We start from the raw sequence: 12050 nt of genomic DNA, 5'->3' as shown, positions 1-12050 counted from the left end.
AGAATCAGATGGGAAGGAGGCAAGTGTTTTAGTAGGACAGGGAAAGCATTGCTGGAGAAGGACATCTGAATAAAGCAAGCCATCCTCAAATACAGTTAAGGCCTGGAGCTGCAAAGGCCTGGAGTCAGGATGATCCTGGTCTTATTGGAGGAATAATAAGCAGACTAAGTGCGGCTGGAGCCCTATGACTGATGGGCGGGGTAGCAGGAAGTGAGGCCTGAGAGGGAGACAGTTGGGGCCAGCTCAGGTATTTAAATGGAAAAGTGAGTGAAGAGGTATTTAAGTGATGATTTTGAATGGTTATCTTTAAAATCATAATACATTGAGCCATTTCTGTGGTTGCCTTTCCACCGCAGCCCCTGCCCCCACCCCCAACTCAGTGTCTTCCTTTCTGGGCTCTGATACATATCTCTGGCCTCCTCCATCCATAACTCACTCCCCACCCCTTACAGCCGGCTCCTTCCACAATTCTCTCTCCTGCACTGGCTGGCTTTGGCAGAGATTCTAGCTTGGGAAAGCATCCCCAGCTCCCATTCCAAGTAGAATCCTAACCCTGGGTATCTCCTTTGGTCAGGTGAATAAACGCAAGAGAAGGGGGCTGTCGAGACCACCGAGAGCAGAGATCAACCGGGTCTGGTGAGCAGAGCGGGGTGAGGGAGTCCCCCCAAACTTCCCCACTAGGAAGAAATTGGGGTGATAAAGATGCCTCTTTGGGTTCCGAACCTGCTACATGTCTCCTTCCCAGGGCCTTCCTCCCTCCTTCAGGTCACCGGGACACCGGGGCCAGAGGACATCTGGAGTCCATTAGAATGGCATCAATCCCACACGGGGATGTTTTGACTGGACCCTTGGATGGATTTCTTGTACATTAACGGTGTTTATTTTCCAATAAAGATTCTGAAGTCAAGATTGCTGCCCTGGCCTCTTCTAAGGGGAGAGAGGAGCCAGAATGCCTGCCCTGCTGACCCAAGGGTCTTTGTCTTCCAATAAGGATGGTGGAAGCTTCGAGCATGGGGTATCAACTTGTAGGTGGTCAGAACCCAAGGTAAGCCCAACCCTCTCATGATACTCAGTCTCTGTTGTAGCTATTGAACAGCCTTCCTGCAAAACACAAACAGCAACAGACAATACATAACCAATGAACAGTGTTGTGTGTCAATAAAGCTTTATTTGCAAAAACAGACGGTGGGCCACAGTGGTATCTTCTGTCACCTCTGCCCTGTGGTATCCCAATGCTTCCCATAAGATCTTGGATGTGGTATGTGATCAATAAATATTTGCTGATTTGATGAATGATTCTTGCAGTTCAGGAGCTGTGAGAATTTGAGCAAATCACTTCCTCTCTCTGAGCCTTCATTTCCTCATTTGTATAATAAAGGGATTGAATCAGATGAGCTGTGATTGTGAGAGTAAGTGGTGGCTGAGAATTTCAAGGTGCCCACACTATTTCTGAATGATTTGCTTATCTTAAAAAGGCGTGATGGGAGTAGCCTGGCCATCCAGTGCTTAAGACTTCACCTTCCAATGCAGGCGGCACAGGTTTGATCCCTGGTTGGAGAACGAGGATCCTACATGCTGAGAGGTGCGGAATGAAAAATAACTCTAGAAAATTTGAATACTTCTATGCAAAAAAATAGCAACTGGTCATACTTTGCACCATATACAGCAGGTTAACTCAAAATGGATCATAGACCTAAATATAAAACCTAAAAAGATTTTTTTTAAAAAAAGGTGTAGTGTATATGTGTGTTGTTCAGAGATTTATGCATCTTCTGGTATAAATTCTTCGATTCAACTATCACTATTTCTTTATCTAAAAGGTCTGGTTATAAATTACTGTGGGCCTCTGACCTTCACAATTGAAAGGGTACAACTGAGCCACCTTCCTGCCTCCCAGTCTGTCTTCCACAGTGATGTATTAGCGGGTCTTCTAGTCATAAGTGACAAAAACGTAAGTGGCTTAAGCATAAAGAAAAATTATTGGCTCATGCAACTGAAAAGGCCATGTATACTATGGCTTCTAGCACATTCCAGTGTGAAACGCCAAAGAGTGTGAGATTGCTAAATTCAAACCTGGCCTTCCAGATATGTTTGTCAAGGTAGGAGGAAGAAAAAAAAAAAACAAAAACACATTCTTAGCTTTATTCATACCTTTTGCACATGAAGCTTAGGGTCTCCAGTCATTTTTTAAAACTTTTAACTTTACTGTATTGTTTATTTTTCGGCTGTGCCAAGTGGCACGTAGGATCTTAGTTCCCTGGCCAGGGATTGAACCTGTGTCCCTGGCATTGGAAATGCCGGGTCTTGACCACTGGACTGCCAGGGAAGTCCCTGGGCCTCCATTTACACTCTTGTTCCAGGTCCAACAGATAAGCTGAACCTGGATGAGCGGCCCTTGGCCACTGCAGATGGCCCACGAGGGGCTGTGATGGCTCTGCACCACGATGGCCGGGAGCTCGGAGGCAGGTGACTTAACAGTGCTCTCTAAAATAGGACTCAAAAGAATGTCCAAGTCTCAGGGTTATTGTGAGAAGCAAGTGAGATAACGTGTGCAAAGGGGCTTTGAGAAATCTTATACAATGTCGGGAACTATTATTATTACTGGAAGTGATTAGAGGCGGACGTGGTTTCATCACCCTCCTGAGAGATGCTGCCTGAAACCCAGAGGATTCTGGGAAATGCCTGACCCAAGGTGAACAGAGAAGGGCTCTGTGCAGACGGGAGATAAAGCAATGGGCTTAACATGGCGGGAAATCTTAGGAGCTCCATAAATATTTAGCTTGTCGACCAGATGTCAGCTGAGCTCTACCTGTGCTAGAAAGTTCTGGAAAAGGCAAACTGAGCGCCCCCATATCTAGCCTGAACCTCTTAGAAAAACAGGGGGTCTTCTCTATGCTACTCTGCCCCTCATCCCTGGGAAATCGTGATCTAGACAGAGTCTCAGAGTTGTGTGCAGAGGTGCAAGGAAAACAGCGTAGGAGGAGGAGTGGGGAGGAAAAGACGAGAGGAGAGGGTGGCCAGGGGAGCAGAGTGCAGATTCCTAGAGCTTTAGAGGGGGAGTCCACAGATCCTGACCACCCCCCCAGGAAGTGGAGGCTCAGAGAGGCCAAGCAACCTGCCCAAGTTCACACAGCTAAGCACGGGCCTCTGAAAAGAAAGAGAAGTCACTAAGGGAGAGTGGTCTGCAGCAAGTGAGGGGTGGGGGCAGTCAGAAGTCTGCAAAGCTACCCCAAAACTAACCCCAGCCACAGGGTCAGCCAAGCTGAGTGTGGGTGGGGCAGTAAGGAACTGGGAAGAAGCTAATGATTACTAAGTATCTGCTCCTTGTCACCCCCCATGCTGGGCCTCTTTCTTACTGACTGAATATTGTCCTTGGAGTATTCTTAGTCCACAAACTCAGGTAAATTTTTGCTGCATTTTGCTAAGCACTTTCTTTTGGTCTCCTAGCCACATGCATGTCAGTGAACTGTAGGGAAAACCAGATTTAGTCCTTTTGGGTGCCCCCATCCAAGTCTTGTACCAATGTCCGGTGGCCGGGGATGGCTCAAGTCATGGGAGGCGGTTCTTACTGGTCCACAGTCCCCTCTTGATGAGACATCCAATTCCCACCCAGGCAGGAAGCCCTGGTCACTCATGCCATGATCAGGACACAAGACCTTTGGTAAGATTAGCCCGAACTTCCCAGGTGCGCTTTGCAGCCAACAGCTCTAATGGGCAGATGTTGGGGCACAGAATCTGGAGCCAGGCCACGTGGGTTCAGATCGTAGCTCTGCCACTTACTAGCTGTGCAAACTTGGCAACTGGCTTAAGCTCTAGCTATGGAATGGAGATAAAAAGTTATGGTGAGGAGTAAACAGGTGAAACCATTTAAGGCCTTAGGATAAGGCCTGGTGTAGAGGATGCACTCAGTAAATGACAGCTGGTACCAGCAAACGTCCCCCACCCCTTCTCTTTTCTTTTTCTTTGGCCTCAAAGGACCCTCTTGCCTCTCCTTATCTTCTGGGACACTTAGCAGTAGGCCATCCCACTGGGCTAGTAGTCATAAGAATACAGATCCAGGGACTTTTCTGGCAGTCTAGCGGCTAAGACTCAGAGCTTCCATGGCAGAGAGCGAGGGTTCAATTCCTGGTCAGGGAACCAAGATCCTATATGCCATGCAGCACAGCCAGAAAAGGAAAAAAGAAAGAAAAAAGGAATGAGTGAACTTTGAAAAAAAACAAGAGCCATTGGGAGGACCTCGTGGCATTGGCATGATGCACGTGAAGGGTTTAGCACGGCGCTTCACGCACATTGCTACCATTTTCATATTTACTGGGATCACTGTTGTGATTCTGATAACCTCTGGGCTGTCACTCAGACCCACCTGCCCTAGGAGATGAGAAAGCACACAATGAAAGTCCAGGAGTAACTGAGTCTATGGGCTTCCCTGGTGGCTCAGTGGTAAAGAATCCACCTGCCAGTGCAGGAGATGCGGGTTTGATCCCTGGGTTGAGGAGATCCCCTGGAGAAGGAAATGGCAACCCAATCCAGTATTCTTGCCTGGGAAATTTCATGGACAGAGGAGCCTGGCGGGCTACAGTTCTTGGGGTCACAAAAGAATCAGACACAACTTAGCGACTAAACGACAACAACTGAGTCTGTGACGCTGAGTGCCTGGTACAGAGGAGGTGCAAGAGGGAGGCAGGGTGGGGTGGGTGGCAGGGAAGAAGGATGGCAGAGGGTCCAACTCCCCTGGCCTTCCAGAGTTGGGCCCTGCCTGTGCTGGCTGCTGGGCACCCACTTCTGGCCTTACCTCTTTTTAAAAAACATTTATTTATTTATTTGGCCACACTGGGTTGCAGTTGTGGCACGATCTTTGTTGCAGCCTGGGATATCTAGGTCCCTGATCAGAGGTGGAACCCACCCGGGCGCCCTGCATTGGAAGCTCGGAGTCTTAGCCACTGGACCACCAGGGAAGTCCCTGGCCTTACCTCCTGCCAGTCTGGACCCTCCAACTAGCTTTCCTGGCCCCTGGCATCTATCTGGTCCTTTTCTCTCTATCCTCCCCTTGGCTTGCTGCTTCTTATTTGACCAGACCGTCTAAGACCTTGGCCAAACCTCTTCAGCCAAGCCAGATTCCAGGTCCTGGTGTTGTTACCCCCATTTGACAAGTCAGGGAACCAGGCCAGGGAGGGGTCATGATTTCTTGTGGATCCCACTGTGAAGCAGGATCAGTCTCCCAAATTCCAACCCCGTGTTCCTTCCCCTTCCTGGCAAGAGAGGCTGCCTGGGTGGTGGGTGAATACCCACATTCTAGACCGGTGAGTCTCAGCCGGGGATGGTATCACCCTCCAGAGAACATCTGGCTATGTCTGGAGACGTTCTGGTTGTCACAACGGGGGGACAGGGGTACCACTGGCATCTAGTGGGTGCAGACCAGGAATGCTACAATGCACAGAATGTCCTATAATGTGCAGAACAATCATCCACCCCCTACAAAGAGTTATCTGGCCCCAGATGACAATTTGGGCCCCAAAGCTGAGAAACTCTGATATGGATTCACGTGCAGCTTTAAACGTAGATCCATGATTTAACTCCCTGTTTCTCTAATGTAAAATGGTGATAATAACACCACCAAGCTTGTAGAATTTTGAGGGGGATGCATTGGAGAAGGAAATGGCAACCCACTCCAGTGTTCTTGCCTGGAGAGTCCCAGGGACAGCGGAGCCTGGTGGGCTGCCATCTCTGGGGTCGCACGGAGTGGGACACGACTGCAGTGACTTGGCAGCAGCAGCAGCAGCAGATGACTGAATGCATGTAACAAGAAAGCCGGGTGGTTGGCGGTAGTGAGTTTTCTGTAATAAATGGGGCTGTGGGGTGAGGATGGGGGAACGGGGCACCGGGGGCTCATCTCCTAACAGCATCCTGTAACTGAAGTCCAGGAAGTGCAAAGGAAGACCACCATCTCCCAAACCAAACCCAAGGGGCACACTTGTGTCTAATAGAATTTTGAGTTCCTCTCCACCGCCTGCCATCAGCATTTGAGAATTCAAATGTTAATTTAAAAGAAGAAACTGCATTACCTGTTCTCCACGCAGATCTGAGCTTCCATTTTAATTTGCCTTCATTATCTCTCTCTCTTATTAAGAACGGTAAATCTGTTTTGTGTTTTCATTATTCCATTAGCTGGAGGAAGCTCATCAGTAATGTGGGGGAGCTGCCAACATAAATCGCGCAATTTTCATGCAGGCGATGCAATAATTGACTTAAATCGCTATTCTGTGGAGGCTGCAGCTCCCAATTAGAGAAAGCGGCGTGATTTAAAAACGAGTTACAATTGATTGGATTTCAGGGGAAACCAGGTTTGGAACGTGTTAATTGCATTCCACCTAAACACCAGGTCTAAATGAAGCAGCCAGAGATTTAGGGAAATAACAAAATCTTCTCTAGAAACGGCCCCAAATTGCTTAATAAGATAGGCGAGATCTGATTAAGATGGGGGGCTAATGGCCTGCTGTATTTGGGGGTGACAGGCTGAATTCTCATCTAGAAACTACTCCGGAGAAGAAGTAACAGACCTCAATCTGTTGTACGGTCTGGCTGAGTTTCAGGGGCAAGTATCAGTGGCACCTCCTTTCCGTTAAAACCGAAGTCAGACGACGTGCTGTGCGTGCGTGCCAAGTCGCTTCAGTCGTGTCCAACTCTTTGCAACCCTATGGACCATAGCCCACCAGGCTCCTCTGTCCATGGGATTCTCCAGGCAAGAATACTGGAGTGGCTTGCCACGTCCTCCTCCAGGGGATCTTCCCAACCCAGGGATCGAACCCACGTCTCTCATGTCTCCTGCACTGGCAGGCGGGTTCTTTACCACTAGTGCCACCTGGAGAGCCCAGACTATGTGCCACCTCTGCTCAAACCCAGCAGTGGCTTCCATCTCCTTCCGGGGAAATTTTAGTCCTTACAATGGTATGCCAGAAATTATACGATCCATCCCATAAACCCACTGACCTCCTCACTCGCCAGGGTGACCAGGGTCCTTCGTGGTCTGGCCCCTGCCTACGTCTCTGCTCTCATCTTATGGCTCGTTGTTTTGGCCTCCCACTCAGTCACTGAGAATTTCTGAAAGATCCCTGATGGTTCCTGTTCCATGTGCCCCGTGCTCTCCCTGCCTCATTCACCTGGCTAATTCCCAGGCAGCCGGCAGAACTCACTTGGTTTGTGACCTCTTCTCCTTTAATCCTTCTCCTGAAAGTTCTAGCATCCAGGGAAGCAGTTGGCTTGAAATGGTCATTGAGTCATCAACTCGAGAGAGCAAAGAGACATTTTGGCTGTAAATGGATTTTCTGAAAACCTGGAGAGGATGATTGTGGAGCACCTGTGACTGGTAGTCTCTGAACACAAGCATCTTTCCATCAGAGCACCTCCGCCCTCCATGGCCGGGCAGTCACCATCCTCCCCCAGTCACCAGGGAGGAACACCCAGGTCCCATCTCCTCCAGCTGTGCTGCCAAGCACATGCAAACGTGTGTGTCCTGGGTGAGCTGCGCTGCCATGCGCATGCAAACATGTGTGTCCTGGGCGAGCTGTGCTGCCATGCACATGCAAACGCGTGTGTACTGGGTGAGCTGCGCTGCCATGCACATGCAAACGTGTGTCCTGTGTGAGCTACACGGCCATGCACATGCAGACATGTGTGTCCTGTGTGAGCTGTGCTGCCAAGCACATGCAAACGCGTGTGTCCTGGGTGAGCTGCGCTGCCATGCACATGCAAATGTGTGTCCTGTGTGAGCTACACGGCCATGCACATGCAGACATGTGTGTCCTGTGTGAGCTGTGCTGCCAAGCACATGCAAACGCGTGTGTCCTGGGTGAGCTGCGCTGCCATGCACATGCAAACGTGTGTCCTGTGTGAGCTACACTGCCATGCACATGCAAACACGTGTGTCCTGGGTGAGTTGCACTGCCATGCGCATGTACACGCGTGTCCTATGCAGGGACTTGCTCAACTATGCATTCTTAACAGGTGTCCTACTGTCCCAGGGGATAAGAATCGATTGCTGTGGGGCTGGCAATACAGAACTCTTAAAAGTTTGTGCTAAAATACACATGGCATCAATTTACCATTTCAACCATTTTGCAGCATATGGTTCAGTAGTATTAAGTCCATCACATTATTATGCTACCATCATCACCATCCATCTCCCAGAACCCTTTTCATCTGGTGAAACTGAAACTCTATACCCATTAAATAGTAACTCCCCGTTCGCCCTCCCCTCAGCCCCTACCAAGCACCCTTCTACTTTCTGTCTCTATGAATCTGACAGCTCTAGGTACCTCCTATGGGCTTCCTTGGTGGCTCAGAAATAGAGAATCCACCTGCAATGCAGCAGTTGCAGGAGACACAGGTTCGATCCCTGGGTTGGGAAGATCCCCAGGAGGAGGGCACGTCAACCCACTCCAGTATTCTTGCCTGGAGAATCCCATGGACAGAGGAGCCTGGCAAGCTACAATCCGTAGGATCGCAGAGTCAGACACGACTGACCACTTAGCACGCATGCACACAGGCACTTCCTATAAGTGGAATCATAAAGCGTTTGTCTTTTTGTGACTGGCTTCTTTCATTTCGCATAACATCTTCCAGGTTCATCCATGTTGTAACCTGTGTCCAAATTCCCTTCCTCTTTAAGGCTGAGCAGTATTCCATCATAGGTCTAGACCACATTTTGTTTATCTGTTCATCTGTCGATAGACACTTAAAACCCTTAACTCTGCTTATGTATAAAGCACAGCTATACCTACAGCACATAAACACATACAGTACTCACAGTGTCCCCGTGGTATTAAAATTTCCTGGGGGTGGGCATTTAGGAAAAATGTCCCTAAAGGCTCCTTTGTGCTGTGCTGTGCTTAGTCGTTCAGTCATGTCTGACTCTTTGCGACCCCATGGACTGTAGCCCACCAGGCTCCTCTGTCCATGGAGATTCTCCAGGCACGAATACTGGAGTGGGTTGCCATGCCCTCCTCAAAAGCTCCTTAGGAAACGATAATAACTATTGACATTTGGACCAGATAATTCTCTGATGCGGACGACTGTCCTGTGCAGCGTAGGGCGCTTAGCAGCCTCCTTGTCCTCTACCCGTAGGATGCCAGTAGCGCACCCCTAGGTGTGGTAATCAAATATGTCTCCAGGGACTTCCCTGGTGGTCCAATGGTTAAGCACCCGCCTTCTAATGCAGGGGACAGGGGTTCGATCCCCGGTGGGGGAACCAAGATTCCACATGCCTCAGAGCAACTAAGCCCTCCTCTGGCCACCACTGAAGCCCACATGATCTGGAGCCCACGTGGCACAACTAGAGAGTCTGTGCCTGCAGGGAAAGGATCCCGCGTACCGCTGCAATCTAACTGCCTGACACAGCCGCATAAATAAGTGAAGACTTTAAATAATGTCTCCAGGCGTTGCCAAGGTGTCCCCCGGGCGCAGGGTTGTCCTGGTTGAGAATCCCTGCTCCGGGCTTTTGCCATGGGGCAGGATGCCCTGTCTGAGAGCATGCGCACTGTTACTTTCTTGGAGTGCTGCCACGTGGCTCTCCAAGGGGCTCTGCTCCAGCTCCCAGGGCCAAGCACGGCTGCTGGGGAAAAAACCGCGTGGAGGAGCCTGGGCCCAAGCGTAAGGTGGCCAGAGGATAGAAGCCTCACCAAGTTCAGCACAAAAAGCCGTGATTTCTCAGCCCCGAGTCCCTGCGGCCGCTGGGTCACATGTCCCAGCTGTGTGACCAAAGCCGGCCTGGGCCCTTGCCTTGTTCCTGGGTGTCAGGCTCCAGGGCGCCTTGAAGGGACAAAGCTCAGGTGTTCGCATCTAACAACACCCCACCACTCCTCCCCAGCCACTTTCTCACCCTTTCTGAGCACACCCGCCTGTCCACACCCCTGGGTTTTTGTGTACACTCATTCCTTTAGCTGGCAAAGCATTTGTTAAGCATCTCGTAGGTGCCAAGCACTGTGCTCAGCTCTGAGATATGATCGTGAATAAGACTGGCCAACTCCCCACCCCAGCCACACCCAAGAGCTTTCAGAAGCCTGTGGGTGCTCAAACAGCTACAATCCCTCCCCTCCAGCGTGGGCAGTCCAAGAAGGAATTCTAGAGAAGGGATGTCCAAGCTGAAACCTCCAGCTTGCTTCCACACTGTCTGTATAACGGGGACAGTTCCAACAACGGCACCCCTGGTTGCCTACTTACCATCTGCTACCCCTTCTTTCTCCACCTGCCAGTGGTGGGGGTTCCCTGCTTGCTGAAGGAGAAGCCACAGTCTTTGGCGACTCCTAAAGTCACCCATTACCTACCTCTGTCCTCTCGTCTCTCCCAACTCATCTTCTGGCACCTTCTCTTCTTTTCAGCCACTCTGCTCTTTCAAACGCAGGAAGCATGGCTTCTGCTGAGGTGTCTCTGCAGGTCCTTTTTCAGGTCAGCTGTGATACGCCCCTTTCCTCACCTCCATCAGGCTGATGCTCAGCTGCCACCTTGTCATTCTCTCCACCATCATAATCTTTCTCACCAAGCCCCATCCAGGAGCACCGCTTCACTTTACATATTTACATATTTATCATAGCAATTAAATTCCAAAAGAGTCAGGATTTGTGGATCACGTTCCCTGGTGTATTCCCAGGGTTTGCCATAGAGCCTGGCACAGACTAAGTGCTGAAGAAATGTGTCGAATCAATGAATTAATTACATGTCCTTCTCATAAAAGCTCAGTCAGTACCTCTCAAGATGTATGATGCACACGAATCACTTGGAGATCTTGTGAAAACACAGTTTCTGGGGTGGAAACCCCCACCTGGGGTGGGGTCCCAGGTCCTGCATTTCTACGAGCTCCCAGGTGATGCTGTGCTGCTGGCCCTCTGCTTTGTGCAGCAAGAACTCAGCGGCGACGGCCGGTATCTATGTTCCAGATGAGTAAAGCCAGCGCAGAGAGGTTACTCTCATTGCTAAAGGCACCAAGCTTCGAGACGGGCTGGATTTGAAGTCTGTCCAACTCCCAGATGTTAATGGATCACCCGATCATACTGCAGACCCCAAGTCTGAAAATTGTCCCTCAGGTGCTTGCAAAACTGAACTTTCCCAAACTGTCCATGTGAGAATATCGTGGGTGCCAACTCAGAACCAGCACAGTGAGACCTGTTAGGCGGTGTAACCTCCAGACTGAGCTGGGGTGCTTGTGTGCAGGCCAAGTTCGCTTCAGTTGTGTCTGACCCTGTGTGACCCTATGGACTGTAGCCTGCCAGGCTCCTCTGTCTATGGGATTCTTCAGGGAAGAACACTGGAGTGGGTTGCCATGCCCTCCTCCAGAGGATCTTCCTGACCCAGGGATCGAACCCACATGTCTTGCATCTCCTGCATTGGCAGGCAGGTTCTTTACCACTGCTGCCACCTGGGAAGCCCCTGAGTTGGGATTCTTTGCCTTAACTCTCCCTGCTCTGTATACGCTCTTTCTTGTGCTGGGTTTTGGGATCTTTGTGTGTGTGTGTGTGTGTGTTGGGAATCTTCCAGAGAGCTTTCTCAGCTCATTGATCATGAAGGGAGCTCTCTCCAGGCCTAACCTTGCATTTGGTTAAGTGTGAGCTGGTAAACTTGATAAGCAAATTGGAGGGAAATTTACAGCATCATCTCATTAGAAGGTCAAGGGCCTTGATCTCGCTCTTACTGGGTCCCAGAGCTCCATCAGAAACCCCAGAGAGGAAGGCAAAGGTGGCCTCGTGCAGAGCCTTCTAATTCTTTGGTTCCATCTGAACTCATATCGCAGAGAGAGACTTTTCAGTGAGAAGCTCTCACGTTGCCTCTCAGCTCTTACCGCTGGCTAATTACCAAGGCCGCTATTCCCAAATCTAACTAGCTTCGCTGGAGCACAGTCTCTCCAGCTTGGGCCGATCTATACGTAGCCTGCCTGCTGCCTCCACACCCACCGCAGCCGCTGAGCTCCTGGGCCATCACTGTGGTCCATTTCCTCCAACATCGACTGCCATCCGAGCTCTTCCCCCAAACCCGAAAGTGGGATCCTAGTTCTGGTTTCTCTC

Source organism: Bos javanicus, chromosome 13 (genome assembly GCF_032452875.1).
Source record: "Bos javanicus breed banteng chromosome 13, ARS-OSU_banteng_1.0, whole genome shotgun sequence".
Classification (NCBI taxonomy): Eukaryota; Metazoa; Chordata; class Mammalia; order Artiodactyla; family Bovidae; genus Bos; species Bos javanicus.
Note: the sequence above shows the minus strand (reverse complement) of the source record.